We start from the raw sequence: 7,456 nt of genomic DNA, 5'->3' as shown, positions 1-7,456 counted from the left end.
CAAAATGGTAAAATATAGTCTACTCCACTATTCTCCATTATCCACATCTACACAACTCGCACTCAGTTGATGGTTTTCTACGGTGGCTCGTATGGGGCATTGTGTGATACATCTTAAGTTATATGCGTCAGTTTAATTGAAACCTACAAGTATAGAGTTTGATTTTAATTTGACGTGTTAATTATTTGATTGTTGTTGTTTTTTGAGATGGATAACATTAATAAAAATTTAAATTCTCCTTTGAGAATTTTCACTTATATAAAAATATATATTTTAAGTTACATAACGAGTCATAAATCATGTGTTTCTTTAAAGATATGCAGACTGCATCATACAGCGAAAGATTTATAAAAAATTACGAGTATAGTGAAACATATGGAAATAACGAACAGTATTCCAGATCAGAAGTCCATAAAACAATACACAATAGAAGCAGAGCAAAAAACAGACCTCCAAAATATCATAGGTGGGATCAGGTACCATGGAGGAGTGAGCATCTCCATGCCGACCGGTCACACCCGTGGTTTCCTCCTCGTCATGAACGGGAAATAACGGAAAAATCCGTCGTCAATTCAATGCGTACATATATAAACCAGAAGTCTCTGTCGAGACTGTAGCTCTACTGGTTTATACTTAAAACAAAGGAAGAGGAAGTAGCAGTTGGGACTTGAAAATTTAAAACAGCAATGAATAGAAAAATGATCCTTGCCACTCATCAAAATAAAAACCGATGCACAGAATTATGTATCTTAGTAAAGTCTACTTGTGTGCCAAGTTATATTGAATCGGACCAAAACTATAAGTTGATTAGCATTTGGAAAGAATTTCATAGAAATTTCTAAAACCGATGCACAGAATTATGTTTCTTAGTGTAGTCTACTTGTGTGCCAAGTTATATTGAAATCAGACCAAAACTGTAGGAGGAGTAGCATTTTGAAAGAATTTCACAGAAATTTCTATTTTTAGTAACCACTGGAACACCGTTCATCAAAATCAAAAACCGATGCACAGAATTATGTATCTTAGTGTAGTCTACTTGTATGCCAAGTTATACTGAAATCAGACCAAAACTGTAGGAGGAGTGGCATTTTGAAAAATTGTTTACAGACAGACGGACGGACGACGGACGCATTACTATTGCAAAAGCTCTTCTGGTCTCTGACCAGTAGAGCTATTAAAAACGTCAGTCAGCATTTGACTCAATATATGATAACAAAATTCTATTTGCTGACAAGGTCCACCACAGAACGTACGAAATTTTGATTTAAACGAACCTGCTGAAATTCTTGTTTCATCAACTTTTTTGTCAATAATTTACCTCGTTGTAGATATTGTTCATACGTAGAGCATGATCTTGCGTATCTAATCAACTGAGATATGTAAATTCCGTATGCAGGTGATGAAGGTATATTGCTGCATAAGTAAGGGAAGCTGACGATTGTAAAAGTTAAAGTGATCACGTTTATCAAAGACCTCGGTTGTTAGATTACCATTAACCATTAGCGAAAATATAGCAACTAAAATGCACGGTAAAGCAAGAAATTCTACGTTTGTCAATGTTCACCTTTGTGCGCCACGATGTCTCTTTGAGATACCAGGCACGTAGCATCGTTTTTGAAAGTGGGGGGCCAACCAGAGAAAAAAAAAATTATTTACCTGTGGCCAACTTTTTTCAAGGTCAACTTTCACTTCCAATTTTTTTTGGCATAAAATACTACATTTCCTTGACATCACTATACTGTGGTAAGAAGTGGGGGGCCAACCATTCTTTCAATGGACATTTTCAAAAGTAAAGGTAATGTTGGGACCCCCCCCCCCGTTGCTACGTCCCTGAGATTCTTTTGCCCTATTGCATATGTTTGTTGCTTTAAATATTTGTATGCCCCCTCCCCCTTTCAGAGAAAGGAAGGCATATTCTGTTCATTTTCTTTGCAGAAGTAGCACATCCTGATATGAAATTTATTATACAGACGTATCGAGAATATCTTGGTCTGGTTCTGCTTTGGATATACGATTGAGCAAGTTTAGACCCTTGGATTTAGAAAAAATCAAATGATTTGCAGGTTTAGTTTGTTTTCTTTGCTGAGGTTGCACATACTGATATTAAATTTGGTTTACAAATTTATCCGTTTATCATTACAAGGTCAAGTTCTGTCTGAGGTACGCTCTAACAATTTTTGACAATTATGCTCCTTGGATTTTTTATATTTGATACCTTGGAAATTTGATATGCAGTTTAATCGCAAGAATATACATGTATCCTGACCATGTTTTGTTTTGAGTACAATGGAACAATTTTTTTTACTTCCAATTCATTGTAGTTTCCGTTAATTCTCTTTGCATGTATGTCCAGAGGGTGGTTAGGGGGCATGTTTTTCGCAAACGTCTCTTGTAAAGGCCTTCCGTTTCCAAATACATTAAAACTGGAGTAGATAACGTGATAAGGTTACGAAAGGGGCCAAAATGTTAAATCTTTGAAGCTTTATAAACATTTTGATAAACTATATTGAAGAACAGATGTTCAGCATAATGCTCTCAACAATATTCAATTTTTCAATTTGGGCAAAACGGTCCCATGAAGGACTTGAGGCACTGACCCCTAAATAACTCTGCCCCACTTCTGATTGGTTATCTGACAAAAATCTTCATAATCACTGACCTTTCATTTGGTTTAAAGAAAAGGGGATTGACCCCTCAAATAAGGGGATCAGAGGGACCAAAAGTCATCCATAAGTCTGTAACAGTCATAATTTTGTTATTAACTACTGAACCAAAAAAAAAATTCATCTTTACGATTTGCAATTATATATACACTCTATATACACTGTATTACATAAATAGATGTCATCACTAAGGGACAGACTGCTAAATATTTGACCTTTTGTATCTCAAAAAAGGAAAACATTTTGATAAGCGATATTGAACAAAAAGGATGTTCAGAATAAAATCAGTATGATTTCTTTTCCATACAATTGTATTAGTTTATAAAATATGTGATTTTTTTTCTCAAGAACCTTTAGAGTAGACCAGAAGAGACCCAAAAAATTTCAAGCATGTTGTGGATTGATATATGCAACAAGATCTAATCTAGTTTCATATATTTTAATTTATATTCAAATATTTAAAAAATTCTTCTCAAGAACTATTTAAAAAGAAAAGAAAAAACAAATGAAAACCTCTACATAGCTTAAGAAACGAAGAGTGATCAGAAAGTTTGAATTACTTTTAATTGTGGTTTTGTAAATAATTTATCATTGAGATCATTCGAGAACTTTTTCAAATATTTTAAAAAATCTTTTAAAAAACTACTAAAATGAGAAAAAATGATAACAAATGAAAACCCATGTTTTAGCTGTGGTCGGCAAAGAAAAATATGTGATCAAAAAGTTTGAATTACTTTTAATTGTGGTTTGTAAATAATTTATCATTGAGATCATTCGAGAACTTTTTGATCAACCTTTGAAGTGAAGATTGTAAATTGTTCAAAAAAAATTTCGGGGTTATGATGGGGCTTCTAGAAGGGATAAAATGTGTACAGTTAAATATATAGAATTAAAACATTTTCTTATTAAAACCAAATAGGCTTTAAATAGATTAAACATGTGAGGGCCTCTTGAGATAGTGGAGATCATTGTTCAACTCCAGGCCTCCAGGTCAATAAAGGAAATACATTGTAAACGATTTGCATAGAATTACCTTAGATTTATCATTTTAAAGTTGTCTTAAAAACCTTATTAAAGAATAATAAATTTTCAAACATTTTTAAAGTGTGCATATTTTTTCTCCCTTTTTTTAGCTCACCTGAGCCGAAGGCTCAAGTGAGCTTTTCTGATCAAAATTTGTCCGCTGTCTGTCTTTGTTGTGATCATCGTCGTCGTAAACTTTTCACATTTTCATCTTCTTCTCGAGGAACACTGGGTCAATTTCAACCAGACTTCCCACAAAGTTTCCTAGGGTGTCATCGTATGTTATCGAAAAGCGTACGGAAGACCTTCTCGTTGGTCGCAACGAGATCTTATTTTGTTTCATATATTTCCATATATATTTAAAGTATGTCACTCGTGAAATTTGTTATATCAGGGATTCTTTGAGAAGTATATTTTGGAATTTTTATCTTGTTAAAAAGATAGGTGAGCTAGCGCCGTAGCAATTTTTAAAAACAGACAGGAGGATCCCTGATCAAGTGATTTATTTTGCTGAATTCTTTAATTTTATTTAATTTTTATTTTTTTAGAGGCTGGAGAGTGATAAAGTTATGATTGTTTTGTGAAGTGTATTATATAGACACATAGATAAAGAAACGAGGGGGGGGGGGGTGGTGACCCATTGGAGTTTCGGGAACGTTTATTATACCCCCCGCTTGAAAAGCGGGAGGGTATATAGTGATCGGGATTTCCGTCCGTCCGTCCGTCTGTACGTCCGTCCGTCCGTCTGTTACGCTTTTCTCTTATCCGCAACTCCTCTTATACTACTGAGTGAAATTTAATGAAACTTTCACAGAATCTTTATTACATATTGCCATTATGCACCTCCTATTTTACTTTTTTATTCGAACGTATTTTAGGTTTCCCAGAGCAAAACATGGACATTGCAATTTTTTGTTTACCTATACGTCACATAATAGAAGCTTCTGGATAACATTTGACGGGACGAGTTATTCCTCTTTACACATTACCGTAAAACAATATAAAGCAACACATCGACATTATGGGAGGCGGGGGGTATCATTTAGTGAGCTCATTGCTCACAGTACCTCTAGTTTAAGACCTTTACTGGAGAAGTTGGCTTAATTGTTTATCAAATTTTTCATAACTCATATATTCCAGGATAAGAATTTTCTTATCCACATACATCTATCTGCTAGGCGATGTTAGTCATATATTGATTCTAAAATACTCGTGAATGGGTTCAGAATCCTTTAAAAGTAGAGTGGGCTCATAATATGAGACTTCTAATTTTTGTCCCCCGCTTGAAAAGTGGGGGATATTAATTTGGGTCTGTCCGTCCGTCCGTCTTTCTGTCTGTCTGTAACGCTTTCGTTTCCACACGATATCTCGAGAACCTTTGAGCTATTGCAATTAGATTTTGCATAGCAACTCCCTATGGACTAAAAAAGACCCCTATCGATTTTGGGGTCAAAAGATCAAAGGTCAAGGTCATAAATTCGCAAATTCTCTGTTATAACATTATCGTTTCCACACGATATCTCGAGAACCCTTTGAGCTTTTGCAATGAAATTTTACATAAAAACTCCCTGTGGCTTAAGGAAGACCCCTATCGATTTTGAAGTCAAAAGGTTAAACTTCAGGGTCATAAATGTATACATTCTGCTTGTGTGTAACACTATCGTTTTCGGGCGATATTTCAAGAGGATTTTGAGCTTTTGCAAAGTAAATTTATACCAAAGTCCCTAGGACCTCTCTCACCCCTCTCAAAGTGTCTCGCCCCGTTTGTTTTATTAGTATTTATTGTATTACATGTCGCTATTTTTAGCACAGGGACATGAAGGAGAGTTATTACGTATAAAACAGGTTCTGCTTTATATTTTATTACATCTATTAGAACTGTTTAATAAAGGTTAAATTAAACACCATGCATTGTGTAAAATTTTGATAATATATCGAACGTGAATATATACATGTATGTGACTTAATGTTTGTATATATTATCATTTTACAAACAGCGTGACAGTTTGCTTTGCGTGCTAAAATTTTGTGTGCTGGTTATCATTTTACTCATCGATTGGATCAATGAAATCAATACAAATTTGCATATGAAACTCGGATTATAACAATACCCTGATAATACTGGCCAATCACATTGAACGTTCGTTTCCCAGTACGGTATTTGTAGTCAGCAGCAACATGTGGTCAGTCAAAACCCGTTTTCTGTCCTCAAAAAAGCATGTATTATATTAGTTGTGATTTGACCGGATAGGTTTTAAATACGTATAAGAAAATATAAAGAATGGAATTAGTAAGGCTACTTATGTTGTACTATATATGTACCTTGCTCTATCAATATCATCATTATCGGAGGTAAAAAGTGCTTTGTCCGTCCACATGTTATTGTTGTTTATTCAGTGCGATTGGTCAGTATTGTCAGTGGTATTGCTGGGTTCTGTGTTTCATATGCAAAGTATTATTGATTCCATTGAAATCAAACATCCAATCGATGAGTAAAATGATAATCAGCATACAAAATTTTAGCACGCCCTATCAAGCAAACTATCACGCTGTTAGTAAAACGATAATAATTTTCGCCATGTTAAAGCGGCTCCGTGGTCCAGTGGTACGTCTCTCGCTTCACATGTGAAAGGGACAGGGTTCGCATCCTAGAAAATCCCTTTTTTTTTTTTCGAAATACTTTTGTTTTACTAAATGATACTATTCAGTATGTGAAATGAAAAATTTATGAGGTCTGGCTTGTACAAACTCATAAAATCATCATTACAGTGTGATAAACATTCCATATAAAAAGAATCTTCTACACACATAATAAAGAATAATCAGTCAAACCTTTATATCCATATTGGCATACTTTATTTGCTTCAATATACATTTAATAATTCCACAAATTCATTCAAGGGGATCCGAACCCACCCCCGACCCCCGAATTGCGCATGGTTTACTTTTTCTCTAAGCGGGGGACACAAATTCTCTGAATTAGCTTGTTTGGGGTTATTTGCCTAGGTGATCATTTTAGCCATGTGGCTGTTCTTTTATCACACCATCAGTCTATAAATGAATACTTTTGCAATGGAGATGCAGGAAGGGGATAGAATAACGCTTTTGTGTTTGATAGTGAGTTTGCCCTTGTGTGCGTAATGGAAGTGATAAATTTATTAGTTTCTTATGTGATCTGCTATTTTAATCAAAGTAAAATTAAACGAGGGAATGATAAAAATTAACACAAAAAGGCTGAATTTTTGTCAGCATCATTTGCGATACATTTCATGTTTATAATCTAATGTTTTGGCTCTACTCCTATTTTGTATTGTTTTGTTTTTTGTTTTTTTTTTGTTTTGTTTTTTTACTTTTGAGATTCATTATCTACATATATTTCATTGCATTCCTACGTGCAATAAAGTCGCCTTTACATATCAACGAACATTTTACAGTTATCAAGCATGTACTTATTTTCTACTCAGGTAATTGTATAAGTAAATTCATAGCTGTTTTGCCTATTGGTTCAGTTCTTAGTACTTGGTTGGTTAAAAAGCAAACAAAGTATCTCTGAGTTTCTATGAGGAAGTAAATATAAAAAATTATCTAAATCTGGATCAAACTAGGACACGGACGCAGATGGTTATTTTTATCGATATTATATAATCCGGAATCAGCGTTCGTCGTTGTTGGGCATCAATTCATACATGCAAAAAATAAAACAATCCAATGTTCATTATGCTTTTAAAATGCAAAACATCAACGATCCGCATCTGATGATAAGCGTAAAT

This window comes from Saccostrea cucullata, unplaced genomic scaffold (genome assembly GCF_032062105.1).
Source record: "Saccostrea cucullata isolate Sc308-1 unplaced genomic scaffold, CSIRO_AGI_Scuc_v1 ctg163, whole genome shotgun sequence".
NCBI classification, from domain to species: Eukaryota; Metazoa; Mollusca; class Bivalvia; order Ostreida; family Ostreidae; genus Saccostrea; species Saccostrea cuccullata.
Note: the sequence above shows the minus strand (reverse complement) of the source record.